Raw genomic sequence first — 16,828 nt, 5'->3', positions numbered from 1 at the left:
CTTCGTCACTCTTCTTCACCCATTCCACCCTGCCTGCACTCTCTTTTTCACCTTTCATCAACACTCCCCGTTATTCTGTACTGTTGATCCCATTAGTCTTATTTAATTATTTTTTCTTTGGATGCAGCTACTTTTTTGACATTTTGTAGAGCTCTTTGAGCTCATCCTTTGTATGAAAATGTGTTCTGAAATAAATGTTATTGTTGTTCATTAATATGATGTTTATTGCAAAGTGGTAACACATTAAAAGCTCTACTGTTTATTGAAAAATGACAAGAATTAATTATATCAAATTTACTTTGTTATGCCATTGACTTTTTTGCCAGTGGAAACAAAAGCAAAGTATATAGTGTAATGGTGCTGGCAAGTTACATCAGCCAGGAACGAGTCACCCAGTTATGAGCGGCATGACATCACCAGTGACAGGGCACCCAATATGAATGACAAGCCTGTAAAGTCGCAAGCTTTTCCAAGTAGTGTAGCAAAAGGTCAGCAGGCCAGCGAGCCACTAAAAGAGTCATGTAAAGAGCAGAGCATCCATCCATCCATTGTGGTGCTTGGTGCTGATGCTAAATTGGTGTTAGAAGTGGGATGAGAAGTCCTACAGTCTGACTTTTTGTGAATTTCCCCTTGGGGTTAATAACGTATCTATCTATCTATCTATCTATCTATCTATCTATCTATCTATCTATCTATCTATCTATCTATCTATCTATCTATCTATCTATCTATCTATCTATCTATCTTTTCAGTGCTATCAGGCTCTCCCAGCTGCTTTGTCCCTTTGTCTGCTCACACACGCCACCTGGGTGTGCCTCACTGTGCTCACCCGTGGTCAGAGGCCACCCATGTGCCACACTGTTCCCCCGGCTTTCTGTGAGCCAACCGAAGCCCAGCAACCAAACCTGACCCTCACCAATGGCCATGCATCCAAATGGTGGGCATAGCAGCCAGGAGACGCAGTCAAAGTGCTCCCTAAGTGCTGTGGCCACCAACCTGCTGGGCACGGGAAGCTTCTGCTGGTATCCCCCACCCCATCTCGGACAGTCCGTGGCCTTGTGAGGAGCGCGTAACTTGCTGGAATGGACACTGAGGTTGTTACAAGACTCTCAAAAATGCAACTTCAATCATAATCTATTGGAATAAATGGAACTCGTTACTTTACACCACCGACAAAGACATCAAGGCCCCAAAAGAAGTGCAGTACCGGCAATGGCATCACATCACTAAGAGACCCCAGCACCTGTGAGATCGGTGGACTCAGACGTCTGGCAGTCATTGAAAATTAATAATAAATGTGACAATTTAAAGTAATATGGATTTGTCCAGTGCCTTACAAAAGGGGACGCCACATGTAAGAAGTGCTGCAGTCCCCATAGCAGACCCCCATTCTGGTTTAATGCTGAAAGTCCACTGTCCTTGTGCCACTTTAGTACTTTTTGTGGGTGGCACGTGAATCACAATGGTGTCATTGGCCAGAGATTTTTGGACTGCACTGAATCTCATGGTGTATTGTACAGTATTTATAACAAGGGTCTTTGTATTTTAAAGAGGACACCAAACTTGACAGCCACCACTTTGTGATTTTTAACAGTGACAAGCATCAGTAGCCATTTATATGTTTTAAATGTGAGAACTGGTTTGATGACCGCTGAACAATATGGACGCCAGGAGGGGTGGGCAGTGTGCTCATGTTATGATTCCATGGGGGGCCAGACGGTGAGCTCTGGGCAGTGAGTGACTTTATATAAGCCTTTGTACTGATTTGCCAGCCGCCACAACGCTTGAGTTGGCAGGCCTGTCAATGTTCAATAAAGTCAAAGCTACAGGTTGGCACGCTAGCCAAAGGCATCACAGTAACGTGACCAGTCGCCCTGAGTTAATGCGGTTCCTCTTGCTCTGTAATTATGGTGCACGATAACGGGGGGCTTTTGTTTGTGTTTTCATATAAATTTGTTTTTTGGCCCGATTGCCACACACTTGTCAATCACAACCCTTCACCTTAAATAAACACTAAAAAGAAAAAGTACATTTAATCTTTAATGGGTTTAAAAATATAAATTTATTGCTAAAATCAGAAAAGGTGACGCGCTTGTTCTTTGTAAAATATGAAGTTGTGATGTGACAGCTGTAAGCAGAAAGGTGCAATGGAGCGACCCGCTGCCACTGAGGAGCATCCACACCTGACCGTCCACAGTAAAGGGGTCTCGAGTTTGTGTTTGATTTGTATGTGTAGGCCAAACAGAAAATATATTATAACCAATAGGGGGCGCCATTGAGCCCCAAACCCCAGACTCAATAACGTCCAACAGAGTCACAGGTTCAAATAATGGATTTTTAGTCCTCCAAGCACCAAGTGCCTTAAAGTGGACAGTGAAGCACAGCCAGTAACCTAATAATCAAGGACTCTTTTCCTCTCCTTCCACCTCCAGCTGAGTGTTGCCCTCCTTTTATGTTGGACCCGGCGGGGCTTCTGGTGACCCGGCATGACTTGTGGGGAGTACTTTGGGGTTGTTGGAGAAGCCCTGACACCCGCCCCAATCCTTGCAGCACCCAGGGACCCTGACAAGGCAGCACTTCCGGACTCCAGTTCCCATGAACCCCTGTGGGTGTCCAAGCTGGAATGCTTCCAGCAGACCACTGCCACCTAACATATGGGGCATAGAACTGCTCCTTACCTCTGGTTTCTGCCTGTCCATCCCCTGGCACCTTTCAGTTTGTCCTGAGACCATGCCATCATCCAGACTCGATGCCCATCTGTCCTCTGTGGCACTCCCAATGCATATATTGTAAAGGACACCAGGCATGGACTGGCATTCTGGCCTGGATGATTTAAGGTCTCTTTCCCAGCTGGGAGGCCAGTTTAGTGGGAGAAGAGGGGAGACTAATTATGTGAACTGTTTGCTCCCCCAACACGGCAGGTGGCAGTCCTCCTGGTCTACGGTGCCAACTTGGATGCCCACAGGGCTGGTTGGGTGTTGTAGTGCAGTAGTGTGGCCCTGTGGTGCTCCATTGGTGCCACCAGGGGGAGCTGCAGGAACAAATCATCCCCATTTCAGGGAACTTCCGCTTGACCCAGAAGTACCTCCAGCTGGTAGTCTTGTAACACCAGAAGTACTCCCATGTGTGGCATAAAAGGAGCCACTTGACCTCATCCAGGCAAGTCAGATACGGGAGGCAGAGGACAACACTCGTCTAGAGAAGGAGAAAAGGATGGGAAGGAAGAAAGGTGGAGAAAGAGAAATTGTATTTGTGCAGTCAGTGTGCAGAGGTCGGCTAAAATAGTCCATAAAACTGGAACTTATTTGGGGCTCAGTGGCACCCCCTACTGGTCACAAATTATATCCATCATGTTAGAAAGCTTACTGATTAAGATGACTGAAGTGATCATCCATGTTCATTTGTTAAATCTGCAATACGATTTAAAGGAAATCAAACAGAGAAATTAGCAGACTGTGAGCGCGTGTGTACATGTGGTGACCTACCTAAGACCGTGACCCACGTATTCAGTGTCCTCCTTTCTGGAGAGTCAGCAATAGCCACCCTGTTAGTCACAAAGCAGCCACAGAGCGTATTCAGTGCCAGGCATGTGACAAGGAATGTCACCCTCCACTGTTAATCTGGGAGTTCATTTAAAATACCATTTTACAGTTCTTTCTGTCATGTGTTTAGGTTTCTCTTATTTTTACTTTGGATTTAAGAACAGAAGGTTAGCTTGAGTTAATAAAGGCTTCACTAGTTGTGTAAACAGGAAACTTACATTTCAACTGAGACGCTGCGGGTGAGGCCCTGCTGTAACTGAAGCTGCCATCATGCCGGTGGGCTCTGTTAGGTCTGGGAGCAAACCAGGGGATGCTTTGTGTTCTCAGTGAAGAATCTCGGCCTGTTCCAATTACGAGAGAGTCGAGGAGGCGCACGTGGAGTGTGAAGGTGTGAGGGGAGTTCGGTGTACACAACACTCAAAGGACCTGGCGGTAAAGATAAGTTGTGTTGTCGACCTCGAGTAATGGGAGACATGGTGTCCTCTCGAAGGGCCCTCTTTAATCTGTCGTGTTTAAAGACTGGCACATCCCCAATGAGATGGCACGGCCCGGTCTTACCCAGTCAGCTGATGGTTGGGACAGAAGTGAAAAGCCTGGGTGTCTCTGATACAGCCTCAGCCTTTTTATTTTACTCTCTAGATTTATTCAATGGAGAGACAGAGGTGATCAAATATTAATATTTTAATTAAATAAGAGTTTTGTTCCTGCATTTGTCTTTTTTTAATGAGGGTACGTTTCCTACACAAATGGGTGACCTCAACCTTTTTTTCCTGGGTATTGTATTTTGAATTTTCCAGTGCCTTTAACACCATTGTGCCTGAGGTACAAGCTCTTGGTTTTGACTCTTGATGCCCCCATAATCTCCTGGATCTTGGACTTCCTGACCACCAGACAGCAGTTTGTGAGGCTCAGAGACTGGTTGTCAAATGGTGGGGTGTAGTACTGCCGCACCTCAAGGAGCTGCCCTGTCTCCCATCCTGCTTCTCCTCTACGTAATGGATGTCCAGCAGAATACCAGGGCTTACTGATATCTCAGATGATTCTGCACTTATGGGGGTATTGATAAGGGGGATGAGACAGAGGAGAGGAGTCAGGAGGAGAACTTTGAGAACTGTCCGCACCTCAAACATCAGCAAAACCAAAAAACTGCTTATTGAGTTTCACCGCGCCAAAGAGCCTCTACACCCGGTCACTGTTCAAGGAGTGGTCCATTCATACAAGTACAAGGGTCTACATCAATGACAGGTTGGACTGGTCTCGGAACACAGAGGAACTGGAGAAGAAAGGGCAGAGCAGACTCTTTTATCTTAGGAGACTATGCTCTTTTAATTTGGGAAGTGATATCCTTCACATCTTCTATAAATCAGTGATGGCCAGTGTGGAGTGCTGGGCTGGTGACATCACTTCAAGAGAAGACCACCAAATCAACAAATTAATTAAAAGGGCAGGCTCAGTTATGGGACAGACTGTGGGCCCCTTAGAGGTCATAGAGGAGGAGAGAATGAAATAAAAACTGAAAGCCATTATTAACAACGCTGCACATCCTCTCTGTGACACAGCAACACTCACAGCTTTCAGCCAATGGATTACTCAGCAGAAGTGGGTCAAGAAATGTAACTGGGGGTCCTTTATATCAATGGCAGTACGCCTGGATAGCACCTCACTGGAATGAGGACTGTCAGGACAGAAGTTTTCTTTTGTTAGAATTTTCTTGCTTTATAGTCATTCCAGTGTGTGTTCAAACCAAAGTGTGTATATACTGTGTGTATATATATATATATGTACTGTATTTACTCAGTTACTTATCTATCTATCTATCTATCTATCTATCTATCTATCTATCTATCTATCTATCTATCTATCTATCTATCTATCTATCTATCTATCTATCTATCTATCTATCTATCTATCGGAATTTTCAGATGGCTCATACATCACAGGCTGCATCAATAATGGAAGATGAGTTGAGTACAGGAAGGTTGTGGAGGGCTTTGTCTTCTGGTGAAGGTACAACAACCTGCAACTCGGCAACATAAAGACATGAGAGTTGGCGATGGACTTCCAGCATGTTAAGGAGCCTCTGAGACGAGTCACCTTTCAGGAGGAGTCCATGGGATTGGTGGAGAACTACAAGTACCTGGGGGTACACATGAACAACAAACTGAACAGGTCTGACATTACAGTGGCACTGGACAAGAAGGGTCAGATCAGACTGGACTTCCTAAGGAGACTCGGGTCTTTTGATGTGTTCAGTAAGCTGCTGGAAATGTTCTAAACTAGCCAGTGTGCTGTTCTACCCTGTGGTTTCTTGGGGAGGCAACGTTAACACAAAAGAGGCTGAACAAACTTACTAGGAAAGCCTGCTCCATCACAGCATGAAGCTTGGACACACTGGGATCTGTTTTGAGAAAGAAAATGATGGCAAGATTGGGTGTCGTAACGAGAAACCCCCTCCATCTCCTCCAGGAGGAGGTGCTCATTCCACCATGGTGTGGTAAGAAGCGCCTTTAGGGGTCTTTTCTGCCCTCTGCTATCAAGAAATTCAGTGCTACCACCTGATGTACTCTTTAAGTTATTTTTGAAATTTCTGCACAATATATATGAGTTATATATTTGTTTATGTATGTATGTATGTATTTATTTGTCTACCTATCGATTGATTGATTGCATAATCTGTCCTGTAAGTTTGTATCCTTGTTTTTATGTTTCTGTTGCTGTATACATCTAAATTTCCACTCGGGGTTAGTCAAGTTTATCTGGTCCAGTTCCCGTTCTTCTATTCTTAATTGCCTTTTTGGAGCTGCACATCCAACTGACTCCTTATTGACTCCCACTTTACTTACGTGAATTAAACAACAACAACAACAACAACAACAACATTTATTTATATAGCACATTTTCATACAAAAAGTAGCTCAAAGTGCTTTACATAATGAAGAAAAGAAGAATAAAAGACAAATAAGAAATTAAAATAAGACAACCTTAGTTAACATAAGAAGGAGTAAGGTCCGATGGCCAGGGTGGACAGAAAAAACAAAAAAAAACTCCAGAAGGCTGGAGAAAAAAAATAAAATCTGTAGGGGTTCCAGGCCACGAGACCGCCCCAGTCCCCTTTGGGCATTCTACCTAACATTAAATGAAATAGTCCTCTTTGTAGTTAGGGTTCTCACGGAGTCACTTGATGCTGATGGTTATACAGACTTCTGGCTTTTAATCCATCCATCATTGTTGGAACATCATGGTGCTTTGGGTAGATGGTGGTGCACAAGCCACCACCAATAGGACACCGGAAAAGGAAACAGAAGAGAGAGTAGGGGTTAGTACAGATTTTGAATGAATAGTTATTATAATGAATTGGATATACAGAGTGTCAGGATTAAATTACAGTGAAGTTATGAGAAGGCCATGTTAAAGTAATGTGTTTTTCAGTAGTTTTTTAAAGTGCTCCACTGTATTAGCCTGGCGAATTCCTACTGGCAGGCTATTCCAGATTTTAGGTGCATAACAGCAGAAGGCCCGCCTCACCACTTCTTTTAAGTTTTGCTCTTGGAATTCTAAGGAGACACTCAGTTGAGGATCTGAGGTTGCGATTTGGAATATAAGGTGTCAGACATTCCGATATATAAGACGGGGCGAGATTATTTAAAGCTTTAAAAACCATAAGCAGAATTTTAAAGTCAATTCTGAATGACACAGGTAACCAGTGTAGTGACATCAAAACTGGAGAAATGTGTTCGGATTTTCTTTTCCTGGTAAGGATTCTAGCAGCTGCATTCAGCACTAACTGCAAACGATTGATGTCTTTTTTGGGTAGTCCTGAGAGGAGTGCATTACAGTAATCTAGTCGACTAAAGACAAACGCGTGAACTAATTTCTCTGCATCTTTCGATGATATAAGAGGTCTAACTTTTGCTATGTTCCTTAGGTGAAAAAATGCTGTCCTAGTGATTTTATTAATATGCGATTTAAAATTCAGATTACAATCAACGGTTACCCCTAAGATTTTTACCTCCGATTTGACTTTTAATCCTAATGCATCCAGTTTATTTCTAATAGCCTCACTGTATCCATTATTGCCAATCACTAAGATTTCGGTTTTTTCTTTATTTAATTTGAGAAAGTTACTATTCATCCATTCTGAGATACAGGTTAGACATTGTGTTAGCGAATCAAGAGATTTAGGGTCATCAGGTGCTATTGATACATACCTTTTTAAACTGCTTATTTCAGCTCGGTGTGTGTGCCTCTTCTCTGGTAACCTCTCTGGTCCCAAACTACAAGTGGGCTCTGAGATTTGGGACTGATAATATTTGTCACTCGAGTCTTTTCATTAAACCAGGGAGAGTTTCTATGTGCTTTGATCACTTTTGTTTTAAGGGAGGCACTGTGTCCAGAGCATCTCTCAAGGTCACATTATAATGTCATGTTAGCTGATCTCAATTGTTTTCCATATTTACCCTCGACTTACTCAGTGTATCTAATGAGAAGTCAATTTGAAGCAGAATTACAGTCTAGATGTCGCACTGTCTTTGTTTTAATAAGTGAGTGTATTGGTAAATGCAGAACCAAATCAAATGTGCTGTAATTAAGTAGTGATCAGAAATAACTTCATTTAATGGCGTAATATTTACATTTTGAATTTCAACTTTGTAAGTTATAATTAAATCTAATGTGTGGTTATGATTATGAGTTGGACCTTTGACAATCTGACAAAATCCTACTGAATTTAACAAATAAGTAAAACATTTCCTAAAAGTGTCAGTTTCCACATCAATGTGTACATTAAAATCCCCCATCAGTACTACGTGATCATAATTTATAGCCAAATCAGATAGAAGGTTACTAAATTCAGTCATGAACAATGAATACGGCCCTGGTGGTCTGTAGACTAGCACTATAATTGTGTTGGAATCTGTTTTAATATTTAACTAGGGGGCTCTGCCCCCTGCGTGCTTCGCTTGCCAACCCCTGTGTTTGGTTTACCGGATATACAATCCAATTTATTTTTGTATAGCTCAAAATCACACAAGAAGTGCCGCAATGAGCTTTAACAGGCCCTGCCTCTTGACAGCCCCCCAGCCTTGACCCTCTAAGAAGACAAGGAAAAACTCCCAAAAAAACCCTTGTAGGGAAAAAATGGAAGAAACCTCAGGAAAGGCAGTTCAAAGAGAGACCCCTTACCAGGTAGGCTGGGCGTGCAGTGGGTGTCAAAAAGAAGGGGGTCAATACAACACAATACAGTACACAGAAAAGAACAAATCCTCAATACAGTATAAAAATAAAAATTCTAGAAGTACGGAGTAGAATTTCACATTAGATGATATCACATACAGTAATATGATTTGGATTTGTTTTTAGTCCTGGAGGCCTCATTCATCAAGCTGCCTCCCCCATTTTGCCATTCCACATCTGAAATAGCGCTAATCCGATGAAAGGACCCCTCATTCCCACGTCCCCAGTCATCAGGGATGACTTTACCTTAGGCAGGCAATCTACAATTTAAAGAGATTGTTCTTTTCTTGTGAATTGTTACATATGCATTATTTTCACTTTTACTTTAAAACCTTTTGTAAAAACAATACTTGTTTCTTTATTTCCTGCCCCGCGTGTGGTTACATCTTTCTTCCCAGACATATAATACTGCTGGTGTTGTGAAGGGTGTTGCGGCTGAACGTACGCTAAGGATATGCCTTTAGATCATTTGCTGTCTTTTTGCTGCTTGCTAGCTGCCTCTTCTGCCTGTCGCATGTCGTTGTTTTAAGAGCTCATATCACACGATGCTCGCCTGCCAAAAGCAATCCAACAACTGCTAGCTTAGAGGTCTGTGGACTTGTTTTAAATGATGGCTCACTGCCTGGTCTCGCGTGACGTTGTAAAAGCAATACCTGTCTTTTATTTCTGGCCCCGGGCATGGTTGAATTTTTTCTTGCAGGGTGTATAACGCTGCTCACGTTCGGTTAGCTGCTGTCGCGCTGCCCTTCGATCTTTTTAAAGCCTGTACAGCCACTGTCCTTTTTGCTACGGCCCTGGGACAATCTCTTGGCACCAAGTCTCACGTTTACAGTCCCCGCGAGATGCACCGTGGCAAGTCTCCTTGGTCTCGCGGGTCTTTAAAATGTCTTCCGAGATGATCACGTATCATAGCCTTGCATTTGCTTTCCAGGACAGGATTTCTTTTTTTAATAGAGAGAAATGAATGCCTCAAAGGATGTAAAGTTGCCTAAATTCTTAGAAGTGATTTGCATTTTGTTACAGTGAATTATTCCAAGTCCTTCTCCTCGACCAGAATCTCTAGACTTATGAAGGAACAAGTATCCATCTGGTGACTCCTCAGCTAGGGGACTGTGTCACATTTACTAAGCCAGGTTTCATTGAGAAGACACAGATCAGATTTTGTACTTCATATAATATCATTTACCAAAACAGCTTTACTGCCAAGAGAGCGAATGTTCAATAAGCAGCATTTAAAACTGCAGGCTTCTTTCTGAACTGCTGATATATTTTTTTGTTTTAATATGAAATGTTTCCATTACAGGTGCCCCTAATGGAGGGTCTGGTTTTATCTCTTGGTCTAATTATAAACGTTATTTTTGGTTATCAAGTAATTTAAGTGTGTGGAATTGTACGCAGATCAAACACACACACATACTGAGCTTTGTACATTAGATGACATTATGGATTTGTTGACTCAGGGTTTGGTGTTAGGATGGACCTTAATGCTCTTACTTGGGATATGCATGTCTTCCCATCTGAAAGCTCATCTCTGTCAGTGCTGGCGTCCTTCATCAGATCTCAGACTGTACACTGGAAGCATCTTTACAGACATTGAACAGAATCTTCACTCCAGAGCTTCATTGTCCTTTTGTGGACTCTTTTCTTTCAAAGGCTGTTTTGTGAATGGAAGAAGGTAAAGCGAGCGGTGATCAGATCAACCTTGCGGAGGTCTACTTATCAAATTATAGGTGTCCTTATTTGTTCTGTAACAAAGATCTCAAGTTTTATTGTTCCTCGTTGGGCAGGTTACATGTGGACAGAAGTTTGTTAGAGATCTCTTCAGGTTATAGAGATTAGAGTCATCAAGAACAAAATGCGGTAGTGCTTCTGCTTTGCAGTAAGGAGATTGTGGGTTTGCTTTCCAGGTCCTCCTTGTGTGGAGAGCACTTTGAGTAGTGAGAAAAGTGCTATATAAATGTAAAGAATTATTATTATTAGAGAGAGTGACTGCAAACTTTATACAAATTAATAATCGTCTCTGCCGCAATAGATGGGTTAGCCTTCAGGATGAGTACACAAATGCTTAGCATGAAAATGACTTCTTCACTATGTTCAGTTCAATGATGACTTTACAATAAAAACTCTTTTGAGTCTGGCGGTACAGGTTTCTATGGCCCTATTGTGTCTTCCAGAAGGCAGAAGACTTTTATAGGAGATGGACGTCTGAAGCAGAGCTCCGCTAGCAGCGGCTTTATTTTCCCACGTATTTCATATTATTTAGAGGTATCCTGTATTTAACCCGACCAAGGAACTTCCACTACAATATACAAGCATGAGTAACAAGAAGAAAAGTCAGAAGGAACCGGAAAAGAAACTTAAAGCTGCATCAAAGTCCGGACAGACTTCCGGCCTGAGTGCAAGTGTAAGGTATGGCCTCACGGAGACTGACCTGGAACAGGCAGAAGAGTGCGCAGAATTCCTGGGACCCCGCTCCATTGTATCGTCTCCACTCGAGAGTGAAAATGGGAGCGAAGGCGCAAGTGATACAGGTCGCGAGGGATCGCCGATTTCTGAGGATCATTCGAGACTAGAAAGGGCTCTGCAGGACGTGCTCTCATCTACTCATCGCGAGCCTGTAACAGGAGCTGCATTTTCACTTGCGGAGCACGAAAGCCGAAGCGAACTGTCCGAACTGAAAGAGATGATCGCTACACAGAAAGAGATGATCGCTACACAGTCAACTGCCATGGTTACGGCCATGAAGGAGCTTAAGAATGAGCTTAAGAAAGATAACACAAATGATCTTAAGAAGGTGGCCATTGAGCTCAAGAAGGATAACAAAGATAAGGAAACGCGTCTATTTAAACGTTTCGACGTGAACTTTAAAGGCATGTTGGAGAAATTAGTGGAACACATTGAAGAAACTAATTCCAAACTGAAAAGGCTTGATGATCATATTAATGACGTTTCAGATCAGCTGGAAGACATTAAGCAGGGACTCACGGCTCGAGTGGAAACAGCGGAACAACTGGCATCTAACGCCGATGAAAAAGCCACAGCTGTGAACTCGGAATGCAAAAAACTTGGAGACAGACTTGCAGCCCTGGAGGATGGGTGCAGAAGAAATAATATAAGAATTGAGGGTATACCTGAGAAACGAGAAAGCTCAAGCCCAGTGAAATTTGCAGTAGAATTATTGTCTAAAATAATTGGAGATGACTTTAAACTCGACAATGAGATAGCCACGGCTTATCGCACAAGGATACCAAGCGCCTTTAAACCTAGGTCTTTTATTGTCCGCTTCGAACGACTAAGATGTAAGCTTGATGTGATGGCACTTCTCAGACACAAGCAAGAGATTATATTCGAAAATAATCTTATTCGTATTTTTCCCGACTTCTCACCATCAACAGCTGCAAAACGCAGATCCTACATCGACATTAAAAGGATGCTACGGGAAGCCGATATCAAATACAGCCTCTTGTATCCTGCCAAACTGAAAGTGGAAGTTCAAGATCGACATTATATTTTCTTCAGCAAAGAAGAAGCTGAAAAAGAATTAAAGAAGCTGTTTCCGACACTTTTTTGAAAGTTAATTAAAATTAAAGAGCCGTATTCTATCAAGGCATGGGAAGGACCTATGATCAGATTGCTGGATCCATGTTTAAAGACACTGGTATTATAATTATACATCCCTTATTTTCTTTTTTTTTTTTTTTTTTTTTTTTTTATCTGGACTTTATATGTTATATGTTTATGTTTTAATCAGAGTTATAGAGTTATAGACGTGAGTGTGAAAATGTGGAAGTGATTAAAGTAGGATTCGTTTTATTTTTATTTATTTATTTTTTTTAATTTTTTTTTTTTATTATTATTTATTTATTTATTTTTATTTTACTATACCTTAAAGTAGACTGTTTAACTTCATACCCTTGGTTTAATGCTTGTTCTACTATTTATACAATTACCATTATACTATTACAGTAGGAATTACCAGGTTTATTCTAGACTAGTTTTTAAAATTATTCCCAGGGTTGTTTTTTTTTTTTTTTTTTTTTTTTTTAAATCTTAATATCTTAACTTAAAAGCGCTGAAGATTATTTCAAGCTTAAATATTGTTAATGAGAACATTTTCGGCAGATAGTATTAAGAATTTAACTGTAAAAGATATCTCTGTTTTAATTCTCTAATGCCGCTGCAGGGTGGGGTTTGTTTTGTTTTGGACGTGCTCTGTCTCTACGTATGTCAAAGGACTGGAACATCGCAAAGTGGGATCTAGCCTCATGTGGGGAGGCAAAATGGGGGGGTGGGGGGATAAAGGGGGGAGAGAAGGAGAGCAGGTTATATCTCATCTATTCTTGTAATCCTTATAATTATAAATATCAATGCAACAACAGGCTAAAATGCAACAACTCATGGGGAATCTTGAAACTAAGATTAAAACTGCCATATTACCAATTAAAACTATAAATGACATTAAAAACTCAGAATCAATGTCTCCATGATGGGACAGTTAACTTTGTGAGCTGGAATGTTAAAGGCCTGATACATGAATTAAAGAGAAAGAAAGTATGCTCTCACCTAACAGGCTTAAACACTAAAACAATATTTTTACAGGAGACCCACTTACTAACCAAGGATCAGTTCAGATTACAAAAAGGCTGGACTGGCCAAATGTTCCATTCTAGCTTTATAAAGAAAACTAGAGGGGTGGGAATTCTCATACACAGAACAGTTCCATTTGTAGCATCAGATGTAGTGTCGGACCCTGAAGGGAGATATGTGATGGTCACGGGCAACTTATATAACAATAAAATGATTTTGATAAATGTTTATGCACCCAATGTTGATGATAAGGAATTCATGCAAAATCTATTTGCATCCATTCCCAATGTGAACACTCATAAAATTATAATGGCTGGGGACTTTAATTGTGTTTTAAATCCACTCTTAGATAGGACTCCTGTGACAGGGGGGACGACATCTAATACTGCAAAGATAATTACACAGTTTTTAAATGATCACAACTTATCAGACCCCTGGAGGTTTCTTAACCCAAACTCAAGAACATATTCGTTCTACTCACCAGTGCATTATAGCTACTCAAGAATTGATTATTTTTTTATAGATAATAATTTCCTGCCTACAATTAAATCATGCAAATATGACACAATTGTTATCTCTGACCATGCCCCTCTAGTCTTGGAGATAAAATCAATAAGCCCCTCATACTCACCTCACAGATGGCGTCTTAACCCTCTTTTATTGGCAGACGAGAACTGCACAGAATTTATATCCAAACAAATCAGCTTCTTCCTAGAGACAAACACGTCCACAGAGGTTTCTGCAGGAACACTTTGGGAAACTCTAAAGGCCTTCTTAAGAGGCCAGATTATTTCATATCTTTCCCATAGAAATAAATTAGAAACCAAGAAAGTGTCAGAGCTAAGAAATGAAATTACTAGAATAGATGAAGAACAAGCCAGGCGTCCAAGTGAAGCTCTTCACAGGAAAAGGCAGGCCCTGCATACAGAACTAACATCTTAACAACTAAAGAAACTGAACAACTTATTTATAAGTCTAGACAGCATTACTATGAACACGGAGAAAAAGCTAATAAGCTTTTAGCTCAACAAATTCATAAACAAGAAGTTCACAATGCAATACCAGTAATCACCAACAAGAATGGAGAAGAAATCATCGACCATAATAAAATAATGCACACATTTAGAGATTACTATAAGTCTTTATATTCCACTGAGCCCAAAGAAGACAACACGCAATCTAATGCATTTCTGGATAATTCACAAATACCACAAATAGATTCTTTAAGTGCTGAGGAACTGGATAAACCTCTAACGCTAACAGAATTACTAGACGCTATAAAGTCACTACAAAGCGGGAAATCATCAGGCCCTGATGGTACCCCGTAGAGTTTTATAAGAAATTCTCCACTCAGCTAGCTCCACTCTTATTGGTAACATTTACAGAAGCTAAAGACCACCAAATACTACCTCAAACATTTCGACAAGCATTAATCACCGTCTTTCCTAAACAAAATAAGGACTTGTTACAATGTGCATCATATAGACCAATTTCACTCCTGAATAATGATGTTAAGATACTCTCAAAAATCCTAGCTAGAAGGATGGAGAAAAGTGCTGCCCTCGGTAATATCACAAGATCAAACTGGATTTATTAAAGGCCAACATCTATCTTCAAATCTCCGACGCTTGTTTAATGTTATATATTCACCAGCAAAATCAAACACCCCAGAGATATTACTATCATTAGACGCAGAAAAGGCATTTGACATGATCGAATGGAATTACCTTTTCACTGCATTGGAGAAATTTGGGTTTGGCCCGAATATTTGTGCTTGGATTAAACTACTGTATACCAGTCCAGAAGCTTCAGTTTGTATTAATAACATTTGCTCAGACTACTTTAAACTAGAACGTGGTACCAGACAAGGATGTCCCTTGTCGCCACTGTTGTTTGCAATCGCTATTGAACCACTGGCGGTTCACTGCCGAAATTCTTATCAGATAAAGGGGATTGTCAGAGAAGGACAGGAACAGAAAATTTCTCTATATGCAGATGATATGGTCTTATATATATCGGACCCAGAAAACACTGTCCCTGCTGTTTTAACAGCACTAACAGAATTTCAAAAGATATCTGGTCTTAGAATTAATCTGAATAAAAGTATACTCTTTCCAGTGAACTCACAAGCATATAATATTAGATTAGACACCCTACCTTTTACCATAGCAGATCAGTTTAAATACCTAGGGGTAAATATCACAAGTAAACATAAAGCTCTTTATCAACAAAATTTTGGCGTCTGTATGGAAAAAATTAAGCAAGACTTGCATAGATGGTCAACCCTTCATCTCACTCTAGCCGGAAGAATTAACATTGTTAAGATGAATATCCTTCCTAAACTTCTCTTTTTATTTCAAAACATTCCAATATATATCAATAAATCGTTTTTTAAACAGTTAGATTCAATAATAACCTCATTCATTTGGAACTCAAAACACCCACGTATCCGAAGAGCGACCCTACAAAGACCTCAGGCAGAAGGTGGCATGGCTTTACCTAATTTTCAGTTTTATTACTGGGCAGCAAACATACAAGCCATAAAAACCTGGACACAAATAAATGAACATACACAGGCTTGGTCTGCAATAAAAACAAAATCCTGTAGTACTTCTTTATATTCCCTGCTCTGCTCTCCAATAAATGAAAGTTATCGTAGATATACTAATAACCCAATTGTGCTTTACTCACTCAGAATATGGAACCAAATTAGGAAGCATTTTAAGATGGAAATCTTTTATCAGTGGCACCTCTGCAAGAGAACCACCTCTTTCAACCTTCGCAAGTATATCCAGTTTTTAATACCTGGAAAAGTTTTGGGATTAAAATGCTCAGAGATCATTATATAGACAACATATTTACATCTTTTGAACAATTACGTTCAAAATTTAACCTCCCAGCTACACATTTCTTTTACTATCTTCAATTAGAAATTTTGTTAAACAGAAATTACCCGATTTCCCCCACCTTGCACCCTCCACAATGCTGGAAAAAATACTGCTCAATTCCGAGGAAACAAACAGTATTTCCGCAATATATAAAATCTTATTAGAGTCCCTACCTTTCAAAGACCCAAGAGGACATTGGGAAGAAGATCTCTTAATCAATATATCAGAAAAGGAGTGGAAGGTAGCAAAGCAGAGAATTCACTCGAGTTCTATATGTGCAAAGCATAGAATTATTCAACTAAAAATTATATATCGAGCTCATCTGTCTCACTTAAAACTGTCCAAAATGTTTCCAGGCCAGGATCCAACCTGCGAGCGCTGCAACCAAGCTCCTGCCTCACTGGGTCACATGTTCTGGGCCTGCACCAAACTAACATCATTTTGGACAAAAAATTTTAAAGTGCCTCTCAGACAGCCTTAGTATCACAATCCCTCCTAACCCACCAACAGCTGTGTTCGGTGTCCTTCCAGATGGACTGGAATTGGAGAAGGACAAGCAAACTGTGATTGCATTCACTA

The sequence above is a fragment of the Erpetoichthys calabaricus genome, chromosome 2 (assembly GCF_900747795.2).
Source record: "Erpetoichthys calabaricus chromosome 2, fErpCal1.3, whole genome shotgun sequence".
In the NCBI taxonomy this organism is placed as follows: domain Eukaryota; kingdom Metazoa; phylum Chordata; class Cladistia; order Polypteriformes; family Polypteridae; genus Erpetoichthys; species Erpetoichthys calabaricus.
This window is presented reverse-complemented; position numbering follows the sequence as displayed.